Genomic DNA, 27,184 nt, shown 5'->3' on the forward strand with positions numbered 1-27,184 from the left:
ATTTGATAACAGCATGAAATATTAACTGATAATTTTATTAACCTTCTGTAATAACCAATATAATAATCTGTAATCATTATGGCTCATAATTTTCAGTGAAGAGGCCTTTAAATCCACAGTGAAATTATTTGGCAAAATAATAATAATATTATATTCAATATATATAATAATAAGGATTATGGGGATGACATGCAGAAGTTAGAGGTATTTTTGCTAGATACTATTATAGGTAGACCTTGACTTATGATAATTGAGCCTGGAATTACACTCGAAAGTCATGCCCGTTATTAAGTGGGTCACTTTGTGACTGGACTCAATTTTAGTACCATTTTTGGGGCAGTCATTAAGCAGATATAGCAGTCATAAACTGAACACCATGGTCGTTAAGTGAATGCCAGTCATTAAGCAAATCCATTCAGTGGAATGGGCATTTTTGCTCGAAATTGGAAGCAAATACCAGTTTCTGGCAAAAAAAAACAAAAAAACCTTTAAATCATGATCACATGACCACAGAACACTGCAAATGGCTGTATTTATGAGTTGGTTGCCAAGCGCAAGGCAATCATGTGATCACGCAGGGGTCTGGTCATTGGAAATTTGAATCCAAATCATAGGTAACCCTGGGGAGGTCCAGCATAACGTCAAGTGGTCACTAAGGAAGTAGTTATAACTCAAGGATTACTTGTATTCTTTTGTATCAAAAATTTTAAAGTATAATTCTAATACTATATATAAAGATTTCAGGTTTTTTTTTATCTTGTACTCCTATTCCTTGCCTCCCATTCCTTGATTTCTTGATATAATAATATTCTATGAGATTTTTGTTTATCTCAGATTCTTGTAACTATCTAAGGGACACTTGCAAGTAGTTTTTATTCAATCTTGAAGTGGATATAAAATTCAGCACTTCATTATAATAAAGAAAAAGGAAAAAAAAATTCCTCAGAAAAAATGAATATGTGGAAAAACTGAAATACATTTAAAGCATATTGTAACCATTCCAAAATCATTTCTGATTACTAAGAACAGAACTATATTATCTGTAAATTGGACTGTTTGTTACAAAGTTGTAATTAAGTCATAAATTAGGAAATATAGACCATTCCCATTAAACAGGGATTCCCAAACCCTGGGTCATGGCCTGGTACCGGGCCATGGCTGTTCAGAACCAGGCTGTGCAAATGGAGCTGCGTGTGCAAGCATGCACACCTGCCGCTCACACAAAACCATCCCCTTTCCCCCCCCCCCCAGTAGTGGGTTTCACTTACCTTAGCTAGCAGTTCAGAACTGTGAGTGTGCACGGTGCTTCTGCGCATGCGCAGAGCATCCATGATGACGTCCAGGTGGGTGGGCGGGCGGAGCCGCAGCCACAGCCGCCACTACCGGTTCGCCAGAACCGGGCTGAACTGGTAGAAACCCACCACCGCCCCCACCCACCCACCCCACCGCCAATCCTCCAAGCCGGAAAAGTTGGAGACCACTGCCGTAAAAGATCACATTTGTAAGAATTTAATTCTTAGATGTGTATCTTTAAAGTATACTAATTTAAAGTTTAATATAAAGTACACACCTTGAGAATTGTATGTGACCCTAGGTAGATAAGTCTTCCTGCTATAGTTTTACAGGTCCGTTGGGAGAAATAATGGATTTCAATGCAAAATCCTTATCCTAAATATTTTATTCATCAGTCAATCATTTTTCTTCTTTCTTTCTTTTTTTCATTTGTTTGGAAGAAAAATAAAGACAGACCTTACAGACCTGGGGAGAAATGAGACAATGCAGGTTAATGGATGTTTTTCAACTTTCCTGTCTAGCCACACTTATTCTCATAATCTATATAACAAACATAAAGTGTATCCAGCAGTTGGGTTGTTAGTTTATCTTTGAAAATGAACACAACCTGAAAAGTGTGCTCTGTTTTGTTTTTTGTTTTGTTTTGTTTTTCTGATGAATCTTTTTGGCTCTCATACTCCCACTCACCTTCCATTAAAAAAATATAGTACCCTCAAGTAGAGTAATGAATGGAACTCTCAGATTATTATTTTGGAGGCATAATGGATTTTCACTGTTTTTAATGGCCTCACACAAAGAGGCTTTGTGAGGCATTTTGCAATTCACACAAATAGACCAGTAAAGAGTCAATGTTTGTTTTTTGTAATTAACTGCAGACACATGTCAATTTTTCTATAGACTTTTACAAGTTGGCCATTAAGAGATGCACTAACCAGATTTTTTTAAAAAAACGACTCATTGAAGTTTTCATTTTTACAGTGAAGTTTCTTTAAATAGGGGAACATGAAACAAAAGGATACCTAATATTTATTTATTTCCATTACTTAGAGCAGGTGATTAATTTAGAAAATAATCAGTGTAGGGCTGATGCAGGACCATCTGAATCTCACACGTACATTAATTAGCAACTCTGAAGCCCATGGTGAATGTGCCTTTAAAAAAACAGTGAGAAAGAAGCATTACCAGGGAATTAAACTGTGACATATAAGATACACAGATTGAGAATGGGAAATAAACTAAAGTTGTTTCTGTTTTGGTTTCTTAGTCACTATCTTATTAACTTTTGGGTTATAATGATCCTAATTTCTAAAGAACTCATTAACTGTACAAGTGCTTTAAACTTTAAATCAGTATTCAATGACATCAACATGCCCAAGAATTACAAGTCACCCCAGATGCCATCCCTGGAACCTCAAATTTAAATATTTTTAATTCATTGTTTTTTTAAAAAAATAATATTTTAAATGGGCAATATCTTTCAAGTTCTTGAGAATGAGATTTCTGAGTAATCGTATGATAATTCAAAGTCTTGCCTTAATTGCATTGTTATTTCTATGTTTCAGTGCCTGCAAAATTGCATTAAAGTGCAGAGCTTCTGAAATGATAACTGGTACTGGATTTTTATTAGTTCAGGAGTGTATGGCATCCCCTGTAGTTCTGGATAGGTATATATTGGAACCATAAAATGCAGTATTAATTCTCAAAGAACACAAGGCATTGCCATCTAGGACAATCTGAAAAATCAGCAGTAGTGGAGCATGCTCTGCTTTGTATTAGACACGAGGTCCAATTTGAAGACACATATATGTGGGTACCGGCAGCCACATCAAACTACCCTGTGCAATTATAAAGAAAGATCATCAAGATCTATCAACATTCCAATAACTTCAACAGAAAGGAGCCATGCCAAGATTAAAACAGCTTCACCAGAAAAAACATCTAGCAGTGTCCTGGCTCAAAAACAATCCAATTAGGAACCAACTCATGTGGAATTTTCCAATGTAAACCAATAAAAAATCCACGGAACCAATCACCAGCCTAACTTCCAGGCAGACTGAACAGGAACCAATGCTGTTGGAATTTCTTCAAAAAGCACCAGCCAGGGACTTCCAGGGAAGAAATGGCAAACTGAGAACACAACCAACAACCAAAGGAGAATGAAGAGCCAGAAAGTAGATTGGCTGTTTGTGATTCCTCTCCAGATAACAGGGAATTTGAAATTGTCCACAAGGGTTCTAGAGGTTGTTCCTCAGGAGGAGATCACAAGACACCAGGTTTTGAGCACTGGGAGAAGAGGGAATAGCAGTCTTGCTCAAACCACAGTGAGTGCTTTAGGAAGGACATTGGGTCCACATACTTTCTATTCTAATCACTTTCAGAAATTGCTATTAGGAACCTTTGATTTTAAGTTAAACATTTCTTGTTCTGATTTCTATTTTCGAGCCAACTGTATATTATATTATAGATGAAACTTTAACTGAACAACATTAAATAAAGAGAGGTAAATATAAATGAATATAAATATGTAGATAAGAACAAATGAATATTATAATATATATATATATATATATATATGTATGTATGTATGTACGTATGTGTATGTATGTATGTATGTATATGTGTGTGTGTGTGTGTGTGTGTGTGTGTGTGTGTGTGTGTGTATATATATATATATATATATATATATATATATATATATATATTGGAGTAATGCAATTATTCTACTTTTGAGTAGTAAATAGAAATAATAGAACAGAGAACTACAAAAGCAAAGTACATAAATTGATACGAAATGCTGTAAAATTACCATTAATGTTATGTAATGTTCAATACTTTACGTTTTGACATCTTTTGTTTTTATATATGTGTGATTGTTTTTTGTGTTGTTTTTAAAGACAAACTGTTTAATAAAAATTATTTTATTAAAAAAGGAACCTTTGAAGCAACAAGCTTTTTAGCACTGGATCAGTTTCTTTTCATTTTTAGTGGGGGGGGAATCAGGTTTAAGGACTTTAAACAATTATCTTTTGGGATATTAATTAAAGAAGTGTGATTAGAACATTGATATTGGAAAGTTACAAATGGACTGTGGATCCTGATGGATTTGTAATAGTAGTTTTTGAAGAATTTTGTGAAAAGAGACACAGAAAAAAAATGAAAAGAAATCAATAGTTAAAATAAAAGAAATAGAAAGTTAGTTTATTTGAGCAAGTTAAAATGGTTTATGTTGTTGTCTTTGGTAGCCTTTAATAGGATTTTTCTGATCGGGACTGAAGGATGAGAATTTCAGATATTTCTTTATAACTAAGGCATGAGATATAGGAAGAAGAGATGATTTATTGTATTTTAAGAGAAGGTGATAGGTTACTAAGATTGTTTGTACTTGTGATGAAGGGGGAAGATATATATATATATTCTTTTCTATTTCTATTTTTTCTGCATTTTTTCTTTTTATTCTTTCTTTAGTTTGTATTAGTTTTAATATTTTTAATTATAATGTTTAATAAAAATTACTATAAAAATGGAATAATCAGACAAGGTATCAATCAGGAACCAGCTTTCTTGGACTTCTGACATGGACCAGTCAGAGATCAGATTCCAATACAAGAGTCCAATTAGGCTAAGTCAGTTGCTTGTGAGATAACAAGAGATATAACTCAAAGCAACTTATTCTGTCTCCAAAGATGCCAACTACAGTTGTTGGCAATACTAGAACAAAGGTGATATTCAGAACAAAAGAAAAATAGACTATGGCCTTCCAGCCTGATAGCACATCATTGCTTCAATATGTAATACAAGCAATTAACAGCTACTGGAAAATCAACAAACTTATAACTACCTGTAAATTTCATACTGAGCTTAAGTTTTGGCAAAATGTCTGCCTCTATAATAGGCACCTGACTATTTGTACAGAAACTATGTATAAAAATAACATATTTAGACAACCCCCCCCATCAAACTGACCTATGTATTGAGGTTCTGTTAAGCTTTTCAAAGCTAAGTAGAGTTTTTCCATTATCTCCCTTAATAGCTTCAAAATCAATCTGAGATTGAGTTGATTTTTGATGTCCCAAATTGGCTCTGAATGGAATCTTGTAGCTTGTGAATACTTCTGATTGTAACTATATGTTTAAAATATGATTGGCATGATGTAGCATTTTTTTAGAAAAGGACATAGTGACACCACTTCATTTTGAAGTGCAATGTTGCACGTTCTGCAAACATTGAAGTTCATATGTATGCATATAGTTCTCCTACATGCAAAGATCTTTTCTTCCATTAAGAGGAACAAGACAGTTCTTACTAATGTACTGTATGTGCATTCTCCATAAATGAATCATGGGACTAAACGGATTGTGACACCACAGTTGTGTTGTAAAGTATCTTGACAAGGGATAATGTGGCAAGGCCTCAGAAACAATCATCTCCCCCAGTGGATGAAAAGAGAAGACAGCACATTTACTTGGTTTGATCTTGGTCACCTTTAAAGTCCTAGTAATAAAGTCATTCTACTATATCATTTTCTCCTTTGCATTAAACTCTACATAAAATCTAATGTAAAAAAGTAAAGGCAAATATATTTGGGAAAGCAAATGTTTAAAAAGTACCTAAAGACATGTTACTCCTATCTACAGATCTTCCTATGTTTGTATTTTTATTTATTTGCTAGGCAGGATCCTTCCTTTTGTGCACTTTTAAAAAAACAGATTGCCACACCTCCAATGCCATATTTTATAGGCTACACAAAGTGCATGAAGCTATAAACAATAGCAACTGAATAACAAAGGTCAAACATTTATACTTGATCTTTTGTCACTGATTGTGCAGAGGAAGAAGTTGTTCCATAAAAAAAGGCTATTATCTGATAACCTAACACAAAGATATCTTTAGAAATCATAAACACTAGAACTATAACCAAAAGCAAGTAACTTGATCTTGTGGCCAGGCCTTAGATTCTTGGTATATCAGAGTCTGGGTGTAAATGGCTACAGTCAAGATGAAGAACTAACTTGGCAGGTATATAAAACTCAGGCAGAAGGCTATAAAGTAGACATTCATGACCCTGAAATACAGTGTAAAAGTGCTATTTTCTTTTTCCTGAAATGTATAAACCATGCAATCGTAAGAAATATTTCCTCTTAAAGTGATGAATAAAATGTTTACCTGTTATTCATTAATTGAGCTACATTATGTATCCAAAATGACACTAAAATTATCCCAGGAAAATTTTCTTGTACAGGTTCATTGCAATTTCTGTTATGAGGACAAGGTGTACTTGCAGGATCAAAAAACATTTCTCCCTCGAGGCCAAACGGCCATTCTCACAAGAATATAGAATAACAGAGTTGGAAGGGACTTTGGAGGTCTTCTAGTCCAACCTCCTGCTTAGGCAGGAAACCCCATTTCAGACAAATGGTTATCCAATCTCTTCTTAAAAACTTCCAGTGTTGGAGCATTCACAACTTCTGGAGGCAAGTTGTTCCAATGGCTAATTGTTCTAACTGTCAGGAAGTTTCTCCTTAGTACTAGGTTGCTTCTCTCCTTGTTTAGCTTCCACCCATTGCTTCTTGTCCTGCCCTCATGTGTTTTGGAGAATCCCTCTTCTTTGTGGCAGCCCCTGAGATATCAGAACACTGCTATTATGTCACACACACCCCCAATCCTTCTTTTCATTAAACTAGACATACCCAATTCCAGCAAACATTCGTTATATGTTTTAGCCTCCAGTCCCCTGATCATCTTTGTTGCCCTTCTCTGTACTCTTTCTAGAGTCTCAACATCTTTTTTACATCGTGGCAACCAAAACTGGATGCAGTATTCAAGTATGGCCTTACCAAGACATTATAAAATGGTATTAACTGTATAAAAGAAGTGAAGACGATCCAATACTTTCCTTATTTAGTTTCATTCATTTTCCTAGCAATTCACATATGCCTAACAAATTAGGTTGGGAACAAGAAACTGAATTGACCAGCTTATTCAGGACAAAACAATGTAAATATTTTGAAACTGTAAGGAACTCTTCCTTCAGGCTCTCTGAGTCTTCTCAAGAGAGTCACAAAAGAACAGAGCAGTACCAAACACCTGAAATAATGCATTATATAAGATTCCCATGGATGTAAAAAAAGGCCAGTGAATAAATGAAGCAATAAAAGCATGCACAGAGAAAGGCAATTAAAACTTGAAATAATAGTAACTGCAAAAGAAAATACTGTGAAGAAGATTATTAAACAATTCAAATGGCAATAAAAGATGTTTTAAATCACCTATTCATTAGTTTAAACATTCCCATATCAATACTAAAAATGATAACACTTGCTGGTTATTTAATAACCAATACCAGCAGATATGTAAACATTTTACTACAAAGCAATCATCTTACTAAAATCAAGAGGTTTATTTCAGGTTAATTAGCTTATGAATGGTGTCCCTACAGTAATTTAATGGATTGGCTCAGCAATATTTATATTAGCAATATTTAACAAAATAAGTACAGATGAACAAATAATCTATCTTTTGTTTTGCAGTAATTAACTAGCTTAACCCAATATTCCCAAAATGTGGCTTGTTTGTAGTTCTTTGCAACTAAAACTAAAGTGATATATATCTCAATAGTCTGCATATAACCATTATAAACTCAAAAAATTTTTAAAAGTTGCTACTTAAGATTTATATTGACTGTTTCCTAATATGATTTGATTGCTTATTTGTTCCCTATGACTATCATTAAGTGTTGTACCTTATGATTCTTGAGGAATGTATCTTTTCTTTTATGCACACCGAGAATATATGCACCAAGACAAATTCCTTGTGTGTCCAATCACACTTGGCCAATAAAGAATTCTAGTCTAGTCTAGTCTAGTCTAGTCTAGTCTAGTCTAGTCTAGTCTAATCTAGTCTATCTAGTCTAGTCTAGTCTACTTGAGCAATACATTTATAAATTTTCTTTTTTGTTGCTTCTAGATGAATAAAAGGGAATATTAAAAAAAAACATTGCAAAAAATCTAAAAACAAGATTTTTAATTTCTAACTATAGATAGTCCTCGACTTGTGACCAGATTTGAGCCCAAAACTTCTGTTCCTAAGTGAGGCAGTTGTTAAGTGAGTTTTGCCCCATTTTACGACCTTTCTTGCCACAGTTATTAAGTGAATCACAACAACTGCTAAGTTAGTAACCCGGTTTTTAAGCGAATCTGGCTTCCCCATTGAATTTGCTTGTCAGAATGTTGCCAAAGATGATCACATGACACTGTAACAATCATAAATATGAGCCAGTTGTCAAGCGTCTGAATTTTGATCATGTGACCATGGGAATACCGCAATGGTCATAAGTGTGAAAAATGGCCACAAATCACTTTTTCACTGCTGTTGTAATTTTGAACAGTCACTAAATGAACTGTTTCAAGTCGAGGACCAACATACAACATATCAATCTGTTTTCTTGAGCCTTCTTCTAGAAATATGAAGTATGTACATATTACAGGTGACAGTTCAAAGTTACAACAGCACTGATAAATGTCTGCTTAACTTACACTTATACAATAAACCTGTCTACTCCAAAATAACCGAAACTGGAATCAGTGGCACTTAGTGCAAAACAGTATCTCAAAAAAGAGCAGGTGGGGCCTGGATGCAAACTACATGCATTTTCATTTCAATTTTAATAGATTAAAATTAGACATTATTATCCTGGAATTTGTTTAATTATTTCCCCTTCCTATGTGTTATGGCCCAGGTTCTGGCTTCAGGACACTAAGTCTTTTTATTTTATTTATTATTTAGTAATTTTATTAAATTGACAAGCCACCTAAATCCACTAAAACTCTAGGCAACATACAATATGCAAAATTTACAATTAAACAATTTACACAAACACAAAAAGAACATCTACAGAAAGAATCGCCATCTGACAAAGCAGGCAACCCATAAGGGACGTCTCTAACCTAAGGCCTGAAAAAAGATCCAAGTCTTAAAGAGTTTGTCTAAATAAGGTCAGGATGGCAGCCATAGAAATTTCTGGAGGGTGTCAGTCAAAAGGAGCTACAACAGAGAAGGCTCAATGGGTCCTGTGTCCAATCTGGTGGCAATGCTTAATCAAGGAAATGCCATTCTTTTGTAAGATTTTCAAGTCCCATATGCAGCCTTAGAACCTCAGGTGGTTTATCTCCAATTTACACTTAAACTATTAAAAGTAACCCCCCCCCAAAAAAAAAATAGCATATAACATTGCAAAAGCAGCCTAAAAGTTTCAGTAGCAGCACATTTCCATTTTCAGTAATAAGACATAAGTATTATAAAAAGACATGAAAGAGAAAGCCAATGATTAAAAGTGCATTGATTTAAGAATGCTTTAATAATAAAACCAACCTTTAAGGCTTAAAAAAAAAAAACAATGAGGAAAGTGCCAGATCAGAGGCCCAAAATCTTATGGTGCTAGTGTGCGTGTTTGGAATTTTAAAAACGAGCTGAACGCATTTTCGAAAAAATCGGCATTGCTTATGAGAGTGCCTTACGTGAGGCAGTAAGGCAAAGGGAGGAAATGATGACACAGGAATCACGACATCACACAAATGACATGGTTTAGATCCTTATTTAAGGCTTCGTGACATTCTCATGCCATTTGAATGATGATGTCAGGCCACATGTAATCATTCTGAGGTTCTCACAGCTTATGTTAGATTGCCAAATAAATGCTAGGGATGCAACCAAACATAAACCATTAATATACAGAACATTTCTGTCTGCATGCAACTATGGACCGGTCACTCAGTGCCTGAGAAAGTGCAATGTCATAGCCCAGTGTGACTTATTAATAATGCATTTGAGTGACATGAGCTGTTAGCTGTAGGTAACAACCAATGATGTTTTGTTGTCTTCCCTGCAAATCTGTAAGAAACCCAGATGTCTCTTTTGCCCCATTTTTATACCAAAAATGGGGTATACACCATCACAGGGCCCAACAACTTCACCTACAAGATTAGAGGTATCTTCACATATTCGTCCTCTAATGTAATATATTGTATGGCATAATCTGCCAGCAGTGCCCCTATGGCCGTGATGGTGAACCTATGGCACGTGTGCCACAGGTGGCACACAGAGTCATATCTGAGGGCACATGAGCATTGCCCTAGCTCAGCTCCAGTGTGCATGTGTACACCAGCCAGCTGATTTTTGGGCCTTTCGGTCCCACCAGAAATCGGGAAATGGGCCGCTTCTGGCCTCCAGGCGGGTGGGGAAGCCCGTTTTCGCCCTCTCCAGGCTCCTAGAAAGCCTCTAGAGCCTGGGGAGGGCAAAAAACAGGCCTAGTGGGCCCACCGTGCCATTGTTTAGTTAGTTTAGTTTAGTTTAGTTTATTTGTATACCGCCCTACTCCCGAAGGACTCAGGGCGGTGAACAGCCAAACAATAAAATACATAAATACAAAAAATTTTAAAAACCAGATAAAATCAAATTAAATCATTTTGGCCCGGACAGATTAAAACACCCCAATAATTTAAAAACAGATTAAAATTTACATATTAAAAGAGGGAGGAGATTAGGCCAAGCCCGTGTGCCAAAAGAGGGGGGAGCGCGAGGAAGTGTCACACGTGCATGCATGGGGGGGTGGGGCACATTGAATTATGGGTGTGGGCACATGCGCACTCGACCCCCCTGTGCTCCCCCCCACACTTTTGGCACGTGATGGCAAAAAGGTTAGCCATCACTGCCCTATGGATTCTTCATTGGTCAAACAGCCCAGAATTGTGTTAAAGAATTAATGGACATAAATTTGATTCAAAACAAGGACAAAATACTATCAGAGCACTTTAATCTCAAGGTTAGGAACAAAGGAACTGTGCCAGCATTATAGAGTGAGAGACTGCTGAGCTCAAATGCATCAAAAGGTTTCACACTATCTCAGAAAATATTGATAAACACAATGGCTGATAAAGTAAACTACATTTCATGACATCTTATGCTTCTTAATAAAAATTGCTAGTCTGAAAAGGTACTAAACAGATGCTCCACAATTCGTATGGAATCCGGAATAATTCTTGAAAATGAAAACAGTGTAAATACTTGCTTTATGGAACTACAACTAATGTTTACAATTAAAAGGGGTTATTTTTATGTAAAAAGGTGAGGAAAAGATGTTCGGCAATGCAAAGATTTTCCTAGACTACACTGGGGACCCAAACAAAAGACAATCCACCAAAATGTTCTTTATCCTAGTATAACCAATCCCTAGTAAAACAATAGTAACAGGAGATAGGGAAATTCAGCTAATGGAGAAAAATCATTACTTGCCAAAACCTGGAAACTTGTTCTGGGAAAACCAATTATTCTTCTTTTTAACTCCTTTTTTCCCTCCCATTTATTCTAATGAAAAGGTATGAATTACACTACCTCTAGAGTGGATTCAAATACCTTTTTTAGGGTATATCATAAAGAAGCACTGGAACTTAAGCTGCAACTGTCATACCCACCTACTCACCCAACATTACATGTTTCAACTTTGACGGAACCACAATTGAAAGTACGCTACAACTTGTCTGGAGAAGAAAAACATGGGAATGGAAAAATTCTTTCCAGAACAAATTAGGGAATTTTCCAGAATGCACACAAAGTCCAGAAAATAACAGTCTAAACTGTTTCCATGCTTCAGAGATCACATTTGGATATAGAATAGATGAATATCATTTTGTCAACTTTTCAAAGAATATGTTTTTCCTGGTTCTTTCATGATCATCAGTTCCTACATATTTTCTTTATATATCAGCAATAGTCCACCCACATAGATGTACGTACACAGACACACCCACACACATATCTGTTATCCCACTGAGCAATCTTGAAAAATGGATCCTCAATTCTACCTTTATCAAGTGATCCTTCTCACTCTTACTATGGGCAGCAGAAAAAAGTAATCCATTCTCTGCTGTGAAATGGACAAAAATAAATCCAAAATATAACTACACAGTTTTATTGTGCAGCTGTATTTAAATTATTTAAACTATATTGAATTTGAAATTATATTATATTCAATTATTTATTTTTAATTATTCATTGATTATAGGCCATCAGGTTAGATCTGATTCTTAAGTGACTACATCAATAGATTTTTTTCAATAACAATGTTATGTGAGATTAAATTATTTTCAATGTATTATTTAAACTAGATTTCAAATATTTAAATGTGGAAGTAAGATATGTTGATCTATACCAAAAAAAGAGTCAGAAAAAGACAAAAGATAAAACAAGATTCACTCAAATAGGAAGATGCCATGGTTTTCCAGTTACGTCAGCACTGATGGACTAGAAAAAAGAGAATCTTTATGATTAAGGATATTTATAGGTGACTTATAAGTTTGAACAGGGAAATATCCAGCTTCTACTTTTCACTCCTGACCATTACAAGGTTATTTAACAATTCCTATACTATTTTCAATATATTTTACTACTAAAGAACCAATCTATGAATAATTAAATGTATTAAACATTAAATCTTTCATGGTAGGTTGATTTATTCTCTGGAACAATTAGAAAAGACCTTTATCTAAAAAAAATATGGATGATATACTAAGAAAATGCAGTATTTAGTCGGTAACTATAACATGTATGCATAGAAAAACAACCCCTTGCCTATCTCAACACATATGCATAATAGATAAAGCTGTGTGGTTCTGTAAGATAATTTAAGATTAGTGTGATAATTTCAAATTATGCATCTTCTTTTATTTATTTATTTTCTCTCATTTTTCTTACACATGCTCACATATAACACTTCTTCCTCCAATTCTTTTCCACAAACCTGTTAGGCTGAGAAGAACTGACTGGCCCAAAGTTATTCAGTGAGTTGCCATGGCTGTGAACTGACTTGAACCTGGCTCTCGAGGAGACTCAGTTGAACCCACATTCAAGATACCATCACCTTAAACACACCGACACCATTCAAATCTAGAGCCAGGTTCTAAAATTAATGCCAATCTTCTTTCAGATCATCAGCTTGCTTCCTTATCTCAGAAAATAATGTTATAAATGGCTAAAATAAGATTGCCATTACATGAGTTGAAAAACAAATACAGAAAATTTTACTCTTACACATTGTATAGGCTCTTAAACTACCTGATATAGTTTAGCACAGGCGTATGATTTCATTCCCAGATTTCAAATAGTTTAGGTGCATCCCTGTGTTTGGATGTCTCCCATGAAGTCAGAGAAAGAGAAAAGCAGGTTTCAGAAGCCCATCTAGAGTATTCTCAATTCACAGAGGCAATCTGATGAGGCACCTTTGCCATATTTATCAGTAAAAAAAGTTGAAAGGACTCTAGTGTAAAATGAGAAGGTAAGAAACAGAGATGATTTGTATACATACAAATAAATGTGTACCTCTACAATGGATTCAAGCATCAGCTTACTGCATCAATTACTACTATCAAGTAATGAGACTATTCATTCCAAGTGATATAATATTACAATTCATATTCTCATAACTGTCCAAACTAGTGTTAACCTCCTAGTGCAAACTACAAACTAGAAGCTATAAGAAGCTAATATTCTGGCCAAATCAAAGTAGAATACTATTGCGCTGCCCAGTCATTTTGTGCCACCCATTTTGTGCCACCCAGAATCACTTGGTTGAGTTGGGTGGCCATATAAATTGAATAAATAAAATAAAATAAATAAAATAAAATAAAATAAAAATAAAGAAATATTTTTTCTCATTATCCTTAAAATGATGATCTTATAGTCAGGCAGCTACACTATAGAACATATCAGGTATCTGCCTTTTATTTTCCAATTATTATTTCCTACATTAAACACTGGAAAGAAAACCAAAAATGAAACTGCTGTACTTTTTACTGAGTATTTAGTCCTTTACAATACTCAGAATTACTAATCAGGCTCAACAGGCAGTTGTCACAGGACCATTAATAGTTACCTCAGCCTGCAGCAACTGTAATGTGATGATAGCCTTAAAAGGAAGAGAAGAGAATTGGCAATACAGTATAAAACCTCTCTACAAATAATAACATGGAAACAGATTTTCATTACAGCGATGTGCCATTTAATTGCACCCACTTTAAAATCTCAATTCACAGAGTTGGAATTGTGCATGGTCTTAAGTATGATACTGACATGTGGAATTTGAGGAGTGTTATTTAACATAAGAGCAGGAATGTTATGTAAGTTTAAAAACAGAATGCAATGTGTCTGAGCAAGAATAATTTGTTCTTCAAAGTGAGTGCCTTCATGAGGAAATTTTCCCAACTGAAGTAATGGTTTTATCACAATAGCACTAATTTGCTTGGCACTGAGAATTGGCCAGGATTCTACAGAGATACATCGAAAGTACTACTGCTTTTCTTTTGGCTTCTATCATTTTCAGGGGCTATTGAAACAGACTCCAGATCACATTAGGATCTGATTTTCACAGTTTACATGTAACAGAAGACAGAGATTTGTGAAAGCCAAAGTTTTCCAACTTTATCAACATTATCACTTTATCAATATATCTTTATCTGGAATGTAAAAAACAATTGCCAGATACTGCACAGGGACCAAAGGTGATTCTATATAGGATACAGACTTATATAATATGGATTATGCCATATATGGACAACGATGCTCTGAATTATATTTAAGTGACTAAAAGACATTTGATGAAGAAGCTACTCGCCATTGTCAGAGCAGCTGCTACTGTGGGAAGCACAAGATTCTCCCTGCTTTTGAATATATCTTAGCTGAGCAAGGTATTTGCATATGGCCAGCAGCATGAATCCATAGTTTTTGTATCCTGATAGAAAACAGTACAGAGAAACTGCCAGAATAAGCTGCTTTTTGTTGGGCACTTTAGAACAATATATGAGTTTCTGATCACACTTCTGCAGAGTTCTCTTCTTAGCCCCACATTAGAAATCAAGTTAACACTGAACCTATGCTCATATATACTCTAGCTCCTGGACAACTGTATGTATGTATGTATGTATGTAGGGGTAAGCTTCAAAAATTTTAGCAAGGGGTTCTCTGCCTGATTGCTGGATGAGCGTGGCCATGGTGGGTGTGGTCTAGACGGCCTCCTGCACCATGATGGGGGAGGCGTTTTTGTCCTTCCTGGGCTCCAGGGCCAGCCAGGAGTGGGATTTGGGGGTTCTCCGAACTGCACAGAATCTTAGCTAGAGGTTCTCCCGAACCCCTGCGAACCCCAGCAGCCCACCCCTGCATGTATGTATCTCCTTTAATTTACTACATTTGATCTTCAATTAGTTCTCAGGAAATAGTCTTTGGAGTTGGAGTCACTTGAAAAAAAAAACCTACCCAAACTACCATCCTAAAATGGATTATTGCTTAAAAGAGTTAGAGATGATGTTCCAAAAACATAGTCAGCCTATTCACATGCACGGCCAGTTGTTCAACAAAAATGTTGTAGTTACTACACTCCTAAAAATAAACAACCATTCCAAACAGCCACCTAATTCATCCTAGGTAGAAAACCTCTTTTAAAAAGCAACGTATTCATTCCACACATGCATGCCTCTTTGTGCATTATTCGGAGGGAAGTTAAACAGAATTGGTCATCACATGCAACAGGATAGACATTCCAGTGGTTTATGTTCTGCTGGAATCTTATTTTGGCTTTTATAAGAGGTCTTCGTCATAGCTGTTTGCAGGCTAGCCCAAAGAAAAGCCAGTCAGGCAAACTATTTATTTAGCCTCCATCAGTATTGTTTTGAAAGAAACAAGAATTCATCAAAATATTTTTTCCCTTTTCCTTATACAATGTTCCTCCAATCACAACACTCATACCAAAATTTGAATCAAGTTAAGGAGCACAGATCTTTGAGTCATTGGAGTTATTCATAATTAGAAAACCATCCATTTTAAACTATTGTTTCCCAAGCTGAGGTATAAGCTGAAGCAGACTAATGAGGAGGATAAAGAAGGTGTATTAATCTCCTGCCCTAAAAAACAAAGAGAAGAGAGGAAGAGAAAATATTTAACTCCTGACTTGCTATTACTGTACATGCGGCTGCTTTATATGAAGCCCATTATTGCTACTTTAATTAATAAAAATAATTAAAATATGGTTTCAATTAAATATATATACACTTCATAATTAATTCTATTAATATCTGAACAGAAAAACTGACTTAATTTCTACAGCTGCCAGTCAAATTCCTCTGCTTTACAAAGCTGCTGACAGATGCTAAGGATGGACTTCTCCATGCTCAATGCTGCAAGTTCTACAGCCCTAATCAGGATTAGGCCTCATTCTGAACATTTCTTATTTATTCTTTTTTATCAACTCTTAAAAAAGATTGATTTGTGTCCTTCATTTCTAGAAATGATTAAACTAACACTCTAATGGGAAGATCATTATCTTCATTGTTAATAGGTCTTCCTTGGAAGAAACCTAACACTGTTTGCATATGGCAGAAATATTTTAAATCTCCACTAACATGAATTTGCTGCTACCATGTTTATGATTTGAGGTTGAGTTTATTTTCAATAGATGACACTTTTTTACTTTCTTTTTCTTAAGAGATAAAGACAGTGACTGGTCCATAAGCATCTACTTATAAACTGAAATTTATAATGATTTTTAAATAGATTCCTCACACTGACTAATAAAGCAGTCCAGATTTAATAGTATTTTATTATACCAATATGCAAGAGAAAAATAATTACAAGTTTAGAATTCTGAGAGATGTGGTTCTAAGGAGGACACCAAACTGGGGAATTCCAGACTGGTCAAATCCTTTGTAATTGGAAGGATAAAGCATGTTTTTAATATTTGCTTTAAACATCTCTTAAAATATTTCAATTTGAAATATTTGGTATAATGCAAATATAGTAAAGTCTGCGTTCAGTGAAGTGTGCAATGTTAGACTTCCAAATCATTTGTGTCATGTGTAGTCATTCTACACATTTGGATCTTCTTCCCAGACTTTGTTCTGAAATACAAGCTGGGAAAATTAATATGTGGCTGTAAAGTACATTCTACCCAGACCTGAGCTGAAGAAAGAAAAAGGTATTTCTTCACAGGTGTCCAGAGACTGGATCTCTTTTGTGTGTGTGTGTGGTTGCAAAAGACAGTGCACCAGCTTGTGTGATGCCATTGCTGAAAATATGTCATGCAGCACCTACTGCATATAATTCTCATTTGGTAGAATTCATTGTGTGATGAAGACATGATTTGCTTCATCATGTACTACGGGAAAGAATGCCATGCAATACACTGTGCTAAAATTAAACAATTGTGTTGTGGCCTTAGTATGGAGTGTGATATCAATCACATCATAGGTTTAGAGCCAGTGTAGCATGAGAGCCATGTTAATCTATGGTGACAAAAAATTAGGAGTCATTTGGTCTGGTCTTTTCCAAATAACAAATTTTATTTAAAGGCATGCATTTTCTTGAGCAGCAGCTCAAGAATTTCAATAGTCAGAAAAGATGCCTCCAGACTACTTCTGAAGTGTAGAGCCAGTATTAGTCATTTAAAAGTGGAGCCATTGATAGAAAAGATTATTTAGTCATACTTTATTCCAAAAATAAACCAAATCTAACTACTCTTTAAGCATGACTAAATCTGGATCCATTATGACCATACACACAAATTCCCTGGTAAGAGTTTTGAAAAAAAAATTGCAAACAGAATATTTTTTTCCATTTACCTCTAGACACTTTCTGTTTTATTTAGTCTCTAGCATGTGGCTAGACAATAATCAGACCATAATAAAAAAAAAAAGTTCCATTTTGTTTCAAATATGTTTTGTCATACCAGTGTTTCTTGAAAAAAATATGATTTGAAAAAGATTTGAGATTGATTCAAATCAGTTTAAATTATCTATCGTTCTTAGTAATTTACATTAAAAATATAATACCAGTTAGTAAGTTGGAAATGAACTCAGAATTCATTTTTATAGCAATCAAAATTGGTATTTTTAATTTTAAAAACTACTCATGGTAACCCATTACCTTCTAAAGCAGACTGTTCACACTGACAAGAATTCTTCCTCATATTTATCTGAACCCCTTTCTTGTACCCTGACCCTACTATGCCCTCCATTCATACATATACACAAATTCATTGGTGCAGAAATAAATCACTAAACATTGGAACAAGAGATGTATTCAGAGATGCTGATATAAGCAGATAGAAACAAGAAAACAACCCTAGCATCACAGTCATAGATTTATTTATTTATTTATTTGTTTGTTTTAATTTGTATACCGCCCTTCTCCAACAGGACTCAGGGCGGTGAACAGCCAGAATAAAACAGAGCATACAAAATTTAAAAAACAATTTAAAAATAATTAAATATTTTTGGCCGCAATTTAAAACAAACCCAATTAAAATCAATTTAAAATTAACTAAAAACTATGGGGTCAAGCCAGCCCGGCTAGGTGAAATAAATAAGTTTTTAGGGCCTGACGAAAAGTCCGGAGGTCTGGTATTGTACGTATCTCTGGGGGGAGGTTGTTCCAGAGGGCGGGCGCCGCCACAGAGAAGGCTCTCCCCCTGGGGTTCGCCAGCCGACACTGTTTGGCGGACGGCACCCTGAGGAGGCCCTGTCTGTGCGAGCGTACTGGCCGGTGGGAAGTTATTGGTGGCAGAAGGCGGTCTCGTAAATACCCCAGTCCTAAGCCATGGAGCGCTTTAAAGGTGGTCACCAACACCTTGAAGCACAGCCGGAAGACCACCGGGAGCCAGTGCAGCTGGCCCCTGACCTTCGCACCTTCCGCCGCAAATTAAAAACATGGTTTTTACATCACCCAGCCTGGACTGAGAGGGTTTTTAGAGTTTGGGGGTTTTAATATAACTTATATGCGTACATTATGTATTTTATAATTTTAACTGATTGTTTTATTGTTGTGAGCCGCCCTGAGTCTTTGGAGATAGGGCAGCATATAAATTTTATTAATAAAATAAATAAATAATCACACAGGGGTAGGTTCATTAACCGAAGTGATAATGGGTATCCATTATGGTCATACATCGAGGCTCCATTATGCTCATAAGTCAAGGACTACTTAAACTGGAGCAGCTGTCTCTCATCCTCCCACTAATGAAATTATCACAGTCATTTATTGTAATTTAAAGTGCATGGAGGCCATAAAAGTGATAGTATTGTCTTTGTAATTTGGCATCTTGGAGAAACAAACCTGGTCCAAAACCTTGGAAAAATATGAATTACTGTAAGATGAAGAATCAGAGGAATTTAACATTCCGACAGGATATCTGGGGAACTCAGAGCTTTGAACAAGATATCTAACACAGAACAGAGAGTAGAAGTAGTCTTCAACCAAACGTGTGCTTTGCGTGGAAAAAAGAGCCTTTTGAAGGTAAGTAGAACAGGGGGGGGAACAGCTGTGCCACGTGATTTAGATTCGCTGCTTTCTAGTAAATATAAATCACGTGGCACAGCTGATCGTTGGAAATATGGAAGTAGCTATTTTTTACTACCAGTTCTCTCGAACCGATGCGAACCAGTAGCATTTCACCCCTGATTTAACTTACATATTTTACTTCATATTTTGAGTTCTATATTGTTCAGATATTTGCCTTTTAAAACAACAATAACCTTCAAACTGTTCATTCAAGCTTTTGGTTTCATTTGGAAGAGGGAACTGTCCTTTCACTTTCCCACCCTGTACATGTCTACTCATCTCTTTACCTTCTCTTTTTGTTCTAATCCACACACCATCCAAGATTTCCAAGTACAGAAGGGTCAGTAAGTGCTATTTTGTGATACCTGCACGTCTATCATGGAACACATTCGCAAAATCTGTGCTGGCTATGACTGATATCATTGCAGAATTTTACAAAATAATAAATAACGATAAATAACAGTGGTGCCTCTGATAATAGTGTGGCAACAGATTTTTAGCTTTAAAACCTTTTTGAAGTAACTATGGTTTAAAACTGTATATCTGAGACTTTAACAGAGGCATCCTTCCATCTCTATCATGAAGTAAGATCTTGCTTCTGAGCTTGTATCTCATACCTCAACTAGCTAACTACTGCTTATCCTAGGAAACGGAGAGTTTTGTTCACATTTTCTTCTATGGTTATAATATCTGTTAGCATGTATCAGTTTGTTGCCAATTAAAATTCAATATATAATTAAAGATACATTTCTTTTCATCAGAAGAGAGCCTAATATGTGATATTCCAGATGCATCAGTGCTGCAGCAATGCATTTCAACATACTTTATTTGAAAATATACTTTGGGAAGACTGAAAAATGTTAGAATGGTCAGATTCATTTCCTATGGAACATTTGGGTCTCTATCACAATTTAAACCCATTCTCCACAAATCAGACTACAGTGATATTCAAATGATAAGTATGAACAATGTGGTTATTTTCCACCACCTTCCCAATTTTATCTTTTGGTGTATAAAAGTAAATGCTTAATATTAAGCATGGTCCTCCTACAGTCAGAGACAATATATTTGCATACAAAGATTCTCATGCTGAAATCATGTTCCACTGGAATGAACAGGATTGACTGAAATGGGCCTTGTACTCAAGCTGTTCTCTGAGGACTGTTTGCTTAAAAGATAAATTAATTTGTTTGCGTCTAATGACTGACTGGAAGAGCACAGAAAATGCAGAACTGATAACTGGGAAGACGAGGCATCTGACAATCATTCCGTGAAGAAGTCCTTCTTTAGAAAATCTGGCTAATAATTATTCCTTTCCAATAACAAAAAGCTTTGGATTGCTGAGCATTTTCCAATAAACATGCCACAGCCTGTCTCCCCTTTCTTGTTGCCTTTTTTCTCCTAATGCTTAAGCTGTGAAACTCATTTTACTGAAAATTAAGTGCTTTAAAAGACATTACGACAGAGACTACATTCTCCATTGTTTTTACAATCAAGCAGAAACCCTTACATTCAGAATCATTCTGTTTATTTGCTTTTCACTTCTACCTAAGATTTGCAATGTAACAGAAATCATATCATTTCTGAAGTTATAAAGGATTATTCTGTTTAACGCCTTATTAAAGACGTTTTTCCCTAATCTCCTTGTACATAACCACAAAGCATTTCTAGGCTTTAAAAGGTATTTTACAATCCAGTAACATAAAGCAAAGTTATTGCCAAAGTAGCTTTCAAATGTATTCTATTTACTTACAAGAGAAAGTGATTCAGAATGTACTATCAGCTTTTTAAAAATCAACTAAAATTAGATACTAAGGAAAATGTTTAATCATCCTACGAAGATATCTTTGCTTACCTGATTCTGCCATTCCACACCAACAGGCTGAGCAATATTATCAGCTCTTTGGGTACTAATTCTTGCTTACTGGATGGATATTTTTCTCTTGCTGGATTAATAATCAACTTTCTAGATCAGTTCATTTGCAATTCTCCTTTGTTAACCCTTTACTTCACCTTCCTTTGCAATCCAGATATTTTCATTCACAATTTTAGGAATAACCAATAATAAAACTAGAAATAAACTGCACTACTTGCAGGATTTATTTGAAAATGCTGAAACTTGAGACCGAAAGCAAAGCTGTAAATAGTGCAGAAAGTACTTACTCATTAAACCAACATTCCAAGTTTCTTGTTCTTGGAATCTAGTTACACGAGTAACCAACACTGTTCAACACATTCTGTCCAGTTCTTCATAAATTCATTGATTCTGGACCCAGAAGCCAATACAGCAACACTTGCCAGTACTTTCAAATATAGAATAAATGGGACTGACTATTCCTATGACTAGTTAGCTGCAAAATTTTCAGTTATCAGTTTATGCAAGGCTGTCCATCTGTCTTGGCAGAGAGAGAGAAAATGTTAAAGCAGCCAGGGGCAAGGAAAAGATAAGAAACATCCAGAATTACTTTTTTTTTTTACAGTTCAAATGAGGCCAAGTTGATAGAAATGAGAAAACATAGCTATTGTTAAGGTTTGTCTGCTGCCTAGGCTGTTAAGCACAGTAATCAATAGCCAATTCTCAAAAAGGTAGCTTAACTCAGAATTACAATTGCAATGCACATACATTGAACCACTTAAAACACATAGTATGCACACATTCATACTCTATTCCTTGTCAGACTTGTCAGAGTCTGCCTCATTTTTGTCTTCCATATAGTACTAAAACTCTTATTGTATCTATGTTTGCTTCCCCAGGTTATACCAAAGGCTACATTATACCACAACAATTTTTGAATCAGTTGCTAATACTGTCTACTTAAAAAAATGCATTAAAAAATCTAAGACCCCTTACTCCCCTGGAATTGAAATTTCCTCAATGTTCAGACCAGTTTTATTCACAAAGTTGTGATCACTGCAGCAACCCCACGGCCATGTGATCATGATTTCCTATGATCCCTGCCTGCTTCTCACAAGCAAAGTCAATGGGGAAGCGGGAAGGAAGTCAGAAGTTGCTCCTGTTGTTGTTAGTTGCGAAGTCATGTCCGACCCATCGCGACCCGATGGACAACGTTCCTCCAGGCCTTCCTGTCCTCTACCATCCTCTGGAGTCCATTTAAGCCCACACCGACTGCTTCAGTGACTCCATCCAGCCACCTCATTCTCTGTTGTCCCCTTCTTCTTTTGCCCTAAATTGTTCCCAGCATTAGGCTCTTCTCCAGTGAGTCCTTCCTTCTCATTAGGAGGCCAAAGTATTTGAGTATTGAGTATTTGAGTATTTCATCTTCAGGATCTGGCCTTCTAAAGAGAAGCCAGGGTTGATTGATCTCCTCTAGGACTGACTGGTTTGTTCGCCTTGCAGTCCAAGGGACTCGCAGGAGTCTTCTCCAGCACCATAGTTCAAAGGCCTCAATTCTTTGGCGTTCAGCCTTTCTTATGGTCCAACTTTCACATCCATACATTGCAACTGGGAAAACCATAGCCTTGACTATACACACTTTTGTTGGCAGGGTGATGTCTCTGCTTTTTAGTAAGCTATCTAGATTTGCCATAGCTTTCCTCCCCAGGAGCAAGTGTCTTTTAATTTCTTGAAGTTGCTCCTACTCCCACTTATTTTTTGCATACCCATGGTCATTCTGTTTATCTGCTTAGGCAAGGAAAGATTGACTTATTATTGAAGTTAATTTGCCACTACAATTATTTTTTTATTTATGATATATACTTTTCTTAGATGAACGTGGGACCATCCAGCTTTGGGGTAAAGATAGATAGATAGATAGATAGATAGATAGATAGATAGATAGATAGATAGATAGATAGATAGATAGATAGATAGATAGATAGATATTTTTCAGCCTAAAATTTAATGTTCATTCTGATGACATGAAACTGCACTACATTTCTCTCAAAGGATGACCCACTGGGTCACAGGGTTGTTCAGTCATAATTAACAGAGGAGAAAGATTAGATCCTAGACTATGGAGCAAGAAAAGGGAACAAGCTAGATCCTTGGGTGGGGAGATCAGGAAAGAAAGATGAAGGCAAAATCTTAGGTTGGGTTTGGCAGTAGAAAAAAAGGTGAGAAAGTGGACAAGCAGCAAAGATGGTAAGACTGAGAAGGTGGAAAATGGCCAGGCACAGGCACAGGAAGGAACATACTGGAGTTGGAGGGGGGGAGCAAAGAACGGGGACCCCAAGAAGAAATGGAAAATAAAGAGAAGAGCAGAGAGTTAGGAAGAGGAAACAGAGAGGTCTTCTAGTCCAACCCCTTGCTTAGGCAGGAAACCCTACACCACTTCAGACAAATGGTTATCTAATTTCGTCTTTAAAACTTCCAGTGTTGGAGCATTCACAACTTCTGGAGGCAAGTTGTTCCACTGATTAATTGTTCTAACTATCAGGAAATTTCTCCTTAGTTCTAGGTTGCTTCTCTCCTTGATTAGTTTCCACCCATTGCTTCTTGTCCTACCCTCAGGTGCTTTGGAGAATAGTTTGACTCTCTCTTCTTTGTGGCAACCCCTGAGATATTGGAACACTGCTATCATGTCTCCCCTAGTCCTTCTTTTCATTAAAGTAGACATACCCGGTTCCTGCAACCGTTCTTCCTATGTTTAGGTAAATGAATAAGCACTGGGAAGGCATGCAGACCTGAAACAAAGAAGAAACCCAATGGGTTGGCCCAGGGGGGAGAGGGCAGGCTGATCAACCTCTTTGAAAACCCAGCAGAAATCCTTGATATTTGGTTCTTTTTAGATTCCCAGGAGGTTGAGGGTTTCAGAGGCTAAAAATTGGATTTGTTTGGGAAATACCAGATGAATTTGCACTGGTTGCAATGAAAAAGAAAGAATTGAATTAGGATGCTCTGGCCAACTAAGGTGCGAAGTTAGAGAAAAGGAGTAGTGGAAAGTTCAGCCTTGCTTCTCCTTTTTTAAAAAGCAGTGAGTTCGTTTTAGGGAGCCCTGGGCAAAATCCAGAAGACTGCAGCCTTTTTCACTTTAACAAAAATAATTTCCCTGCAAAAAGCATGCTGGAGCTGTTTTATTAAACAGCCCTGAAGTGCCTTTATGTTCCCCACAGACAAAGAGAAAAATCTCTTCAAGATCAAACCTCACACAAAGAGGCTTGACCTCCTCTTCACACAAAACAAGTAGCGAATGTATACTTTTACATGGGAGTAAGGGGCTTTGTAACAGCAGGTTTTAAACTTATTTGCTGTATTGTTTCCATCAGAGGTGCTGCAGACAAAACGTTGTAAAGTCTGGAAGCAAATCTCCTTCATATTGTAGTGAATATTATTCGTTGCGGATTTGAAGGCAAACCTTTCTAAAAAGCCAATAATGTGAGAAAGCACAGCTGCTAAATTTATTGTTAAGTATCGCATCACTGATACTCCGGGGGATTTTCCTTCATGGGAAGAAAGCTTAAATAACATTTTCTAGCACTTTGGAGTGCTTTCTGTATATGTGATGGCCTACAGAGGCGGTAGGGTACAAAATCACACAGGAACTGTGGCTTGGTAAACAAGCTTCATCTTTTGTTTTTTTTCCAGACTATGGACACAAATAAATGCAACTTTGTTTAACAAGAATGAACTATAGCTATCTTTTGTGCTCCAAAAGGTACATTATCTCTCTTCCCTGTTTCACCTGACTAATCTGGAGGTATTTGTTCCATCACCTGATTTAGAAGTTGGCTAGAAATAATAAGACAAAACAATCTGCAATTGTTACATGAGACAACGGCCTTTCATGTCCTTGAGCTCACCATGACCTTTCACCCTGCCTATCCCCAATGGTCTTTCCTAAGAACTAAAACTACACTCAGACTGAATTCCAGATTGTCAAATAAAGAGCCCTGGCCTTTCAAAACAAACCAATTTTTACACCAAGGTGGGGAGAAACACAAGTCCATTGTTCCCTCACAGATGGAAGTTAGAGTTACTAAGGCAACAGCTCTAATCCTCCTTTTAACCACCTTTTTCACATCACTGGCCTATCAAGTATGCTACCTTTTAACTCATAAGCTCAGAAGCTGGTAGTCTAACTGGCTGCTCTAATTAGCTACGATTTTCACAGTACAGACAACATGATGAGCTAATCGAAATTTGCAAAATAATGACGTACCTCCAGCAAATATTCCTCCTCCTGAGGCCCAGTCTTAGAATAACAATAATGAGACCATTATTAGAGGAGGGCATTAAAATGCTGCACTGCTGCTAAACAGAGAACTTAATTGTTCTGGTCTTGTCCATTGAATCAACAACCTATTGTTGCGAACTTGAAAAATAAAGGACTAGAGAATGGGTGCCATAATGATTGGTCTGCTCTGCCATACCAGCACTCTGCAGAATTGTTTTTCCTTTTGAGACTCTTGATGGACTAGTAGTTTTGTTTAAAAGTAATATAAAAGGCAATTGTTTTGGATAAAAAAGTCCTATTTATTGAAATCCTTAGAAGCAGTTGCCAGGATTGTTCATGACCCCCTGAGATTCTTTTCTAAAAACCACAGACACAGGAGTACTACTATTTGAAGAAGACTGTTGCTACTGCCTACATTACGCCAGATATCATTGCTCGTCTAGCTACTGTAATGAAAGAGGACACTTCGTTAGCCTTTCTAGTCCCTTAATAAAGAGTATATTTCTATTGGACACATTCAGTTAATTAGGAAATTGGGGAATTACAAAACATGATTTATTCAAGATACGACCTTGAATATTCATATAATTACTTAAAATTCAGCATTCTTTTTAATAAACAATGCACACATTCAGCCATTTCTGGTACAATATTTAATCATCAAAAGTAATGCAAAATACAACTCAGCTTTTTTTTTCCAGTTTGAATATGTGATGTCCCACTTCAAAAAAAGGCAAATATTTCTTCCAGACATAACAGAAACAAAAAAGTAGGGGACTATAAAGAAGGAATAAAAGGAATTCAGATATTCCTTTTCCATTAGGAGAATATATCACTGCTGTTGTACCAGACAATATTTCTGCTAGCTCCCTCAGTCTAGTTGAGGTCTCATATGCCTTATCTTCCAACATACCAGCAGGTGCCAAATCCTCATAAAAAATGCTTTTTAACAGTATGCAGTGCTGCAGCAAGAATATACAAGTGAAACTTTTATTCATAACCTCTTGATGTTGTCTAGTGGATGGATGACAGATGGACAAACAGACAGTGTGTGTGTGTGTGTGTGTGTATCTGAGTATTGAGTATAAATAAATGTATAAATAAAAAAAACATTAGGGAAATTGCTCTAGATACTGAATTCAAACCATTTGAAATCAATCCGAGAGCTTTGAGATAATCTCTAATTAAGCAATTCCTTGGAAGTTGGTGATCTCTAAATGGATAAATGTTTATAAGCAGAAATTGCCCACAATTTATTAGAAATAGTCCTTCATGGTCTTTCTTTCTGTATTTATAATTCTTTGTTCTTTCCACTCCAGTAACTAACTAAGTTACAAAAGCATTTGACTGAACTGCAACCCAGCTTTTGCTCCCTCCCAAAAGAG

At 36.1% G+C, this 27,184-nt stretch overlaps 1 protein-coding gene across 16 annotated transcripts in view; it reads right to left on the bottom strand.

Annotated features, from left to right (window-relative positions):
- The window catches only part of SOX6 (SRY-box transcription factor 6), a 492,935-nt gene that overhangs the window by 308,421 nt on the left and 157,330 nt on the right, over positions 1-27,184 (bottom strand). The window contains exon 1 of one of the 16 annotated variants that reach the window (XM_034416990.3): positions 21,829-21,923. The exons of 14 other annotated variants lie outside the window; for them this stretch is intronic. The gene's annotated coding sequence lies outside the window, so the exon portion shown is untranslated. Of the gene's footprint in view, positions 1-1,570; positions 1,656-21,828; positions 21,924-27,184 lie in introns of those variants that run through there. One more of the 16 variants, XM_087879404.1, reaches the window with a different exon arrangement.

The sequence above is a fragment of the Pantherophis guttatus genome, chromosome 1 (assembly GCF_059756535.1).
Source record: "Pantherophis guttatus breed Tessera chromosome 1, ASM5975653v1, whole genome shotgun sequence".
NCBI classification, from domain to species: domain Eukaryota; kingdom Metazoa; phylum Chordata; class Lepidosauria; order Squamata; family Colubridae; genus Pantherophis; species Pantherophis guttatus.